Source organism: Oncorhynchus nerka, linkage group LG18, assembly GCF_034236695.1.
Source record: "Oncorhynchus nerka isolate Pitt River linkage group LG18, Oner_Uvic_2.0, whole genome shotgun sequence".
NCBI classification, from domain to species: domain Eukaryota; kingdom Metazoa; phylum Chordata; class Actinopteri; order Salmoniformes; family Salmonidae; genus Oncorhynchus; species Oncorhynchus nerka.
In genome coordinates this window covers 80782053-80791772 of record NC_088413.1, presented here as the reverse complement: position 1 = coordinate 80791772, position 9720 = coordinate 80782053, and the positions used below count along the sequence as shown (strand labels likewise).

General features: G+C 45.8%; 1 protein-coding gene across 1 annotated transcript in view; it reads left to right on the top strand.

Moving 5' to 3' along the window:
- Positions 1-8366: 8366 nt before the first annotated feature.
- Positions 8367-9720, top strand: part of LOC115123352 (tetratricopeptide repeat protein 9A-like) — a 9575-nt gene continuing 8221 nt past the window's right edge. The window contains exon 1 of the mRNA XM_029652689.2: positions 8367-9720. This exon is cut by the window's right edge and continues 712 nt beyond it. The gene's annotated coding sequence lies outside the window, so the exon portion shown is untranslated.

Sequence of the window (9720 nt, the reverse complement as noted above, 5' to 3'; positions counted from 1 at the left end):
CTAAATAACTGTCTGGATGTGGTGCTGATGTTGACTAGTCGGCCTGTAGACTTAATAACTGTCTGGATGTGGTGCTGATGTTGACTAGTAGGCCTGTAGACTTAATAACTGTCTGGATGTGGTGCTGATGTTGACTAGTCGGCCTGTAGACTAAATAACTGTCTGGGTGCTGATGTTGACTAGTCGGCCTGTAGACTTAATAACTGTCTGGATGCTGATGCTGATGTTGACTAGTCGGCCTGTAGACTTAATAACTGTCTGGATGTGGTGCTGATGTTGACTAGTCGGCCTGTAGACTTAATAACTGTCTGGATGCTGATGTTGACTAGTCGGCCTGTAGACTTAATAACTGTCTGGATGCTGATGTTGACTAGTCGGCCTGTAGACTAAATAACTGTCTGGGTGCTGATGTTGACTAGTAGGCCTGTAGACTTAATAACTGTCTGGGTGCTGATGTTGACTAGTCGGCCTGTAGACTTAATAACTGTCTGGGTGCTGATGTTGACTAGTCGGCCTGTAGACTTAATAACTGTCTGGGTGCTGATGTTGACTAGTCGGCCTGTAGACTTAATAACTGTCTGGATGCTGATGTTGACTAGTCGGCCTGTAGACTAAATAACTGTCTGGATGCTGATGTTGACTAGTCGGCCTGTAGACTGTCTGGATGCTGATGTTGACTAGTCGGCCTGTAGACTTAATAACTGTCTGGATGCTGAGGTTGATGTTGACTAGTCGGCCTGTAGACTAAATAACTGTCTGGATGCTGAGGTTGACTAGTCGGCCTGTAGACTTAATAACTGTCTGGGTGCTGATGTTGACTAGTCGGCCTGTAGACTTAATAACTGTCTGGATGCTGATGTTGACTAGTCGGCCTGTAGACTAAATAACTGTCTGGATGCTGATGTTGACTAGTCGGCCTGTAGACTTAATAACTGTCTGGATGCTGATGTTGATGTTGACTAGTCGGCCTGTAGACTAAATAACTGTCTGGATGCTGAGGTTGACTAGTCGGCCTGTAGACTTAATAACTGTCTGGGTGCTGATGTTGACTAGTCGGCCTGTAGACTTAATAACTGTCTGGATGTGATGTTGACTAGTCGGCCTGTAGACTAAATAACTGTCTGGATGCTGAGGTTGACTAGTCGGCCTGTAGACTTAATAACTGTCTGGATGTGATGTTGACTAGTCGGCCTGTAGACTAAATAACTGTCTGGATGCTGAGGTTGACTAGTCGGCCTGTAGACTTAATAACTGTCTGGGTGCTGATGTTGACTAGTCGGCCTGTAGACTTAATAACTGTCTGGGTGCTGAGGTTGACTAGTCGGCCTGTAGACTTAATAACTGTCTGGGTGCTGAGGTTGACTAGTCGGCCTGTAGACTTAATAACTGTCTGGGTGCTGAGGTTGACTAGTCGGCCTGTAGACTTAATAACTGTCTGGGTGCTGAGGTTGACTAGTCGGCCTGTAGACTTAATAACTGTCTGGGTGCTGATGTTGATGTTGACTAGTCGGCCTGTAGACTTATTAACTGTCTGGATGCTGATGCTGATGTTGACTAGTCGGCCTGTAGACTTAATAACTGTCTGGATGTGGTGCTGATGTTGAATAGTCGGCCTGTAGACTAAATAACTGTCTGGATGCTGATGTTGACTAGTCGGCCTGTAGACTTAATAACTGTCTGGATGCTGATGTTGACTAGTCGGCCTGTAGACTTAATAACTGTCTGGATGCTGATGTTGACTAGTCGGCCTGTAGACTAAATAACTGTCTGGGTGTGATGTTGACTAGTCGGCCTGTAGACTAAATAACTGTCTGGATGCTGATGTTGACTAGTCGGCCTGTAGACTAAATAACTGTCTGGATGCTGATGTTGACTAGTCGGCCTGTAGACTTAATAACTGTCTGGGTGTGGTGCTGATGTTGACTAGTCGGCCTGTAGACTAAATAACTGTCTGGATGTGGTGCTGATGTTGACTAGTCGGCCTGTAGACTAAATAACTGTCTGGATGCTGATGTTGACTAGTCGGCCTGTAGACTTAATAACTGTCTGGATGCTGATGTTGACTAGTCGGCCTGTAGACTAAATAACTGTCTGGGTGTGATGTTGACTAGTCGGCCTGTAGACTAAATAACTGTCTGGATGCTGATGTTGACTAGTCGGCCTGTAGACTAAATAACTGTCTGGATGCTGATGTTGACTAGTCGGCCTGTAGACTTAATAACTGTCTGGGTGTGGTGCTGATGTTGACTAGTCGGCCTGTAGACTAAATAACTGTCTGGATGTGGTGCTGATGTTGACTAGTCGGCCTGTAGACTAAATAACTGTCTGGATGCTGATGTTGACTAGTCGGCCTGTAGACTTAATAACTGTCTGGATGTTGATGTTGACTAGTCGGCCTGTAGACTTAATAACTGTCTGGATGCTGATGTTGACTAGTCGGCCTGTAGACTTAATAACTGTCTGGATGTGGTGCTGATGTTGACTAGTCGGCCTGTAGACTAAATAACTGTCTGGATGCTGATGTTGACTAGTCGGCCTGTAGACTAAATAACTGTCTGGATGCTGATGTTGACTAGTCGGCCTGTAGACTTAATAACTGTCTGGGTGTGGTGCTGATGTTGACTAGTCGGCCTGTAGACTAAATAACTGTCTGGATGTGGTGCTGATGTTGACTAGTCGGCCTGTAGACTAAATAACTGTCTGGATGTGGTGCTGATGTTGACTAGTCGGCCTGTAGACTTAATAACTGTCTGGATGTGGTGCTGATGTTGACTAGTAGGCCTGTAGACTTAATAACTGTCTGGATGTGGTGCTGATGTTGACTAGTCGGCCTGTAGACTAAATAACTGTCTGGGTGCTGATGTTGACTAGTCGGCCTGTAGACTTAATAACTGTCTGGATGCTGATGCTGATGTTGACTAGTCGGCCTGTAGACTTAATAACTGTCTGGATGTGGTGCTGATGTTGACTAGTCGGCCTGTAGACTTAATAACTGTCTGGATGCTGATGTTGACTAGTCGGCCTGTAGACTTAATAACTGTCTGGATGCTGATGTTGACTAGTCGGCCTGTAGACTTAATAACTGTCTGGATGCTGATGTTGACTAGTAGGCCTGTAGACTAAATAACTGTCTGGATGCTGATGTTGACTAGTAGGCCTGTAGACTTAATAACTGTCTGGGTGCTGATGTTGACTAGTCGGCCTGTAGACTAAATAACTGTCTGGATGCTGATGTTGACTAGTAGGCCTGTAGACTAAATAACTGTCTGGATGCTGATGTTGACTAGTTGGCCTGTAGTCTAAATAACTGTCTGGATGCTGATGTTGACTAGTCGGCCTGTAGACTTAATAACTGTCTGGATGCTGATGTTGACTAGTCGGCCTGTAGACTTAATAACTGTCTTGATGCTGATGTTGACTAGTCGGCCTGTAGACTAAATAACTGTCTGGATGCTGATGCTGATGTTGACTAGTCGGCCTGTAGACTTAATAACTGTCTGGGTGCTGATGTTGACTAGTCAGCCTGTAGACTTAATAACTGTCTGGATGCTGATGTTGACTAGTCGGCCTGTAGACTTAATAACTGTCTGGGTGCTGATGTTGACTAGTCGGCCTGTAGACTTAATAACTGTCTGGATGCTGATGTTGACTAGTCGGCCTGTAGACTAAATAACTATCTGGATGCTGATGTTGACTAGTCGGCCTGTAGACTTAATAACTGTCTGGGTGCTGATGTTGACTAGTCGGCCTGTAGACTTAATAACTGTCTGGATGCTGATGTTGACTAGTCGGCCTGTAGACTAAATAACTGTCTGGATGCTGATGCTGATGTTGACTAGTCGGCCTGTAGACTAAATAACTGTCTGGGTGTGGTGCTGATGTTGACTAGTCGGCCTGTAGACTTAATAACTGTCTGGGTGCTGATGTTGACTAGTCGGCCTGTAGACTTAATAACTGTCTGGATGCTGATGTTGACTAGTCGGCCTGTAGACTAAATAACTGTCTGGGTGCTGATGTTGACTAGTCGGCCTGTAGACTAAATAACTGTCTGGATGCTGATGTTGACTAGTCGGCCTGTAGACTTAATAACTGTCTGGATGCTGAGGTTGATGTTGACTAGTCGGCCTGTAGACTAAATAACTGTCTGGATGCTGATGTTGACTAGTCGGCCTGTAGACTTAATAACTGTCTGGATGTTGACTAGTGTTGACTTAATAACTGTCTGGATGCTGATGTTGACTAGCCTGGCCTGTAGACTAAATAACTGTCTGGATGCTGATGTTGACTAGTCGGCCTGTAGACTTAATAACTGTCTGGATGCTGAGGTTGATGTTGACTAGTCGGCCTGTAGACTAAATAACTGTCTGGATGCTGAGGTTGACTAGTCGGCCTGTAGACTTAATAACTGTCTGGGTGCTGATGTTGACTAGTCGGCCTGTAGACTTAATAACTGTCTGGATGTGATGTTGACTAGTCGGCCTGTAGACTAAATAACTGTCTGGATGCTGAGGTTGACTAGTCGGCCTGTAGACTTAATAACTGTCTGGATGTGATGTTGACTAGTCGGCCTGTAGACTAAATAACTGTCTGGATGCTGAGGTTGACTAGTCGGCCTGTAGACTTAATAACTGTCTGGGTGCTGATGTTGACTAGTCGGCCTGTAGACTTAATAACTGTCTGGGTGCTGAGGTTGACTAGTCGGCCTGTAGACTTAATAACTGTCTGGGTGCTGAGGTTGACTAGTCGGCCTGTAGACTTAATAACTGTCTGGGTGCTGAGGTTGACTAGTCGGCCTGTAGACTTAATAACTGTCTGGGTGCTGAGGTTGACTAGTCGGCCTGTAGACTTAATAACTGTCTGGGTGCTGATGTTGATGTTGACTAGTCGGCCTGTAGACTTATTAACTGTCTGGATGCTGATGCTGATGTTGACTAGTCGGCCTGTAGACTTAATAACTGTCTGGATGTGGTGCTGATGTTGAATAGTCGGCCTGTAGACTAAATAACTGTCTGGATGCTGATGTTGACTAGTCGGCCTGTAGACTTAATAACTGTCTGGATGCTGATGTTGACTAGTCGGCCTGTAGACTTAATAACTGTCTGGATGCTGATGTTGACTAGTCGGCCTGTAGACTAAATAACTGTCTGGGTGTGATGTTGACTAGTCGGCCTGTAGACTAAATAACTGTCTGGATGCTGATGTTGACTAGTCGGCCTGTAGACTAAATAACTGTCTGGATGCTGATGTTGACTAGTCGGCCTGTAGACTTAATAACTGTCTGGGTGTGGTGCTGATGTTGACTAGTCGGCCTGTAGACTAAATAACTGTCTGGATGTGGTGCTGATGTTGACTAGTCGGCCTGTAGACTAAATAACTGTCTGGATGCTGATGTTGACTAGTCGGCCTGTAGACTTAATAACTGTCTGGATGTTGATGTTGACTAGTCGGCCTGTAGACTTAATAACTGTCTGGATGCTGATGTTGACTAGTCGGCCTGTAGACTTAATAACTGTCTGGATGTGGTGCTGATGTTGACTAGTCGGCCTGTAGACTAAATAACTGTCTGGATGCTGAGGTTGACTAGTCGGCCTGTAGACTTAATAACTGTCTGGGTGCTGATGTTGACTAGTCGGCCTGTAGACTTAATAACTGTCTGGATGTGATGTTGACTAGTCGGCCTGTAGACTAAATAACTGTCTGGATGCTGAGGTTGACTAGTCGGCCTGTAGACTTAATAACTGTCTGGATGTGATGTTGACTAGTCGGCCTGTAGACTAAATAACTGTCTGGATGCTGAGGTTGACTAGTCGGCCTGTAGACTTAATAACTGTCTGGGTGCTGATGTTGACTAGTCGGCCTGTAGACTTAATAACTGTCTGGGTGCTGAGGTTGACTAGTCGGCCTGTAGACTTAATAACTGTCTGGGTGCTGAGGTTGACTAGTCGGCCTGTAGACTTAATAACTGTCTGGGTGCTGAGGTTGACTAGTCGGCCTGTAGACTTAATAACTGTCTGGGTGCTGAGGTTGACTAGTCGGCCTGTAGACTTAATAACTGTCTGGGTGCTGATGTTGATGTTGACTAGTCGGCCTGTAGACTTATTAACTGTCTGGATGCTGATGCTGATGTTGACTAGTCGGCCTGTAGACTTAATAACTGTCTGGATGTGGTGCTGATGTTGAATAGTCGGCCTGTAGACTAAATAACTGTCTGGATGCTGATGTTGACTAGTCGGCCTGTAGACTTAATAACTGTCTGGATGCTGATGTTGACTAGTCGGCCTGTAGACTTAATAACTGTCTGGATGCTGATGTTGACTAGTCGGCCTGTAGACTAAATAACTGTCTGGGTGTGATGTTGACTAGTCGGCCTGTAGACTAAATAACTGTCTGGATGCTGATGTTGACTAGTCGGCCTGTAGACTAAATAACTGTCTGGATGCTGATGTTGACTAGTCGGCCTGTAGACTTAATAACTGTCTGGGTGTGGTGCTGATGTTGACTAGTCGGCCTGTAGACTAAATAACTGTCTGGATGTGGTGCTGATGTTGACTAGTCGGCCTGTAGACTAAATAACTGTCTGGATGCTGATGTTGACTAGTCGGCCTGTAGACTTAATAACTGTCTGGATGTTGATGTTGACTAGTCGGCCTGTAGACTTAATAACTGTCTGGATGCTGATGTTGACTAGTCGGCCTGTAGACTTAATAACTGTCTGGGTGTGATGTTGACTACTCGGCCTGTAGACTAAATAACTGTCTGGATGCTGATGTTGACTAGTCGGCCTGTAGACTAAATAACTGTCTGGATGCTGATGTTGACTAGTCGGCCTGTAGACTTAATAACTGTCTGGGTGTGGTGCTGATGTTGACTAGTCGGCCTGTAGACTAAATAACTGTCTGGATGTGGTGCTGATGTTGACTAGTCGGCCTGTAGACTAAATAACTGTCTGGATGTGGTGCTGATGTTGACTAGTCGGCCTGTAGACTTAATAACTGTCTGGATGTGGTGCTGATGTTGACTAGTAGGCCTGTAGACTTAATAACTGTCTGGATGTGGTGCTGATGTTGACTAGTCGGCCTGTAGACTAAATAACTGTCTGGGTGCTGATGTTGACTAGTCGGCCTGTAGACTTAATAACTGTCTGGATGCTGATGCTGATGTTGACTAGTCGGCCTGTAGACTTAATAACTGTCTGGATGTGGTGCTGATGTTGACTAGTCGGCCTGTAGACTTAATAACTGTCTGGATGCTGATGTTGACTAGTCGGCCTGTAGACTAAATAACTGTCTGGATGCTGATGCTGATGTTGACTAGTCGGCCTGTAGACTTAATAACTGTCTGGGTGCTGATGTTGACTAGTCAGCCTGTAGACTTAATAACTGTCTGGATGCTGATGTTGACTAGTCGGCCTGTAGACTTAATAACTGTCTGGGTGCTGATGTTGACTAGTCGGCCTGTAGACTTAATAACTGTCTGGATGCTGATGTTGACTAGTCGGCCTGTAGACTAAATAACTGTCTGGATGCTGATGTTGACTAGTCGGCCTGTAGACTTAATAACTGTCTGGGTGCTGATGTTGACTAGTCGGCCTGTAGACTTAATAACTGTCTGGATGCTGATGTTGACTAGTCGGCCTGTAGACTAAATAACTGTCTGGATGCTGATGCTGATGTTGACTAGTCGGCCTGTAGACTAAATAACTGTCTGGGTGTGGTGCTGATGTTGACTAGTCGGCCTGTAGACTTAATAACTGTCTGGGTGCTGATGTTGACTAGTCGGCCTGTACACTAAATAACTGTCTGGATGCTGATGTTGTATAGTAGGCCTGTAGACTTAATAACTGTCTGGATGCTGATGTTGACTAGTCGGCCTGTAGACTTAATAACTGTCTGGATGCTGATGTTGACTAGTCGGCCTGTAGACTAAATAACTGTCTGGGTGCTGATGTTGACTAGTCGGCCTGTAGACTAAATAACTGTCTGGGTGTGATGCTGATGTTGACTAGTCGGCCTGTAGACTTAATAACTGTCTGGATGCTGATGTTGACTAGTCGGCCTGTAGACTTAATAACTGTCTGGATGCTGATGTTGAATAGTCGGCCGGTAGACTTAATAACTGTCTGGATGTGGTGCTTGGTTCCAGGCCCTCTCCTCTTCTCTCTATACACTAAGCCACTCAGCTCCGTCATATCCTCACATGGTCTCTCCTGTCTTTGCTATGACACTCAACTACTTTTCTCCTTCCCCCCTTCTGACAGCCAGGTGGGCGACACCCATCTCTGCTTGCCTGGCAGATTTCCTAGCTTGGATGTCGACCCACCACCTCAAGCTCAACCTCGACAAGACAGAGCGGCTCTCCCTCCCTGGGAAGGCCTGCCTGCTCAAAGTCCTCATGTCACCCCGCTCCTCTACACACTTCACCGGCGTTCTGTCGAATCTCACATCCACTACAAGACCATGGTGCTTACCTAATGAACAGCAAGAGGAACTGTCCCTCCCTACCTTCAGGCTCTGGTCAAACCCTACACCAACCCATCCACTACAAGACCATGGTGCTTACCTAATGAACAGCAAGAGGAACTGTCCCTCCCTACCTTCAGGGTATAGTCAAACCCTACACCAACCCATCCACTACAAGACCATGGTGCTTACCTAATGAACAGCAAGAGGAACTGTCCCTCCCTACCTTCAGGCTCTGGTCAAACCCTACACCAACCCATCCACTACAAGACCATGGTGCTTACCTAATGAACAGCAAGAGGAACTGTCCCTCCCTACCTTCAGGCTATAGTCAAACCCTACACCAACCCATCCACTACAAGACCATGGTGCTTACCTAATGAACAGCAAGAGGAACTGTCCCTCCCTACCTTCAGGCTCTGGTCAAACCCTACACCAACCCATCCACTACAAGACCATGGTGCTTACCTAATGAACAGCAAGAGGAACTGTCCCTCCCTACCTTCAGGGTATAGTCAAACCCTACACCAACCCATCCACTACAAGACCATGGTGCTTACCCTCTGGTTAATATTGTCTGATAAATGTGTACATTGTCAATGTAAAATGAGGTAGGCTACAGAGAGGGGTATGCAGACATAATCTACTGGCGCCACCTACTGGCGGGAAGAGTTCAGACCATCTCTCAGGCCCTTTATCACTCAGGCCCCCCTAGCAGTATAGATATGGGCCTGAGAGATAATGTATGTTGCAGAGGTTCCCAATTACATTCAACCGTGGGACGATTTTTCCTTGGGCAGATGGTATCAGGGGGACCGGAACAGAGTTATAAATAATGTGTACATTGCAAATTGACTGCAATAATCCCAAACAGATAAAGTATTTGACAAAAACAGAATCATTTTAAACCTTTCTTATAGTGAGATACGATCACATATGCCTGTCTATTTATTCGTGGGAATAGGCCTACTTGGGAACAGATTAAAATCACCTTGAGTCGATTTATGTCCAACAACGAAATTTATAGATTTATGTATTGATTTTTGCTCAGAAAATAAAACCCTCGGGCCGCCTGCTGGGGAACCATGCTCTATTCAGGCTACAAGCTCTGAAGCGAGATGTTCCCGCATCAGGCTGCGTGCACATCAGCCTGTCGAAAGAAACTCATGCAGAGATTCTATAATTCTGATGATATGAAGAGAGAGGGTCGGATGCACGCACGGTCACCGAAGACTGGAAAATAAAATATATAACGGGCGAG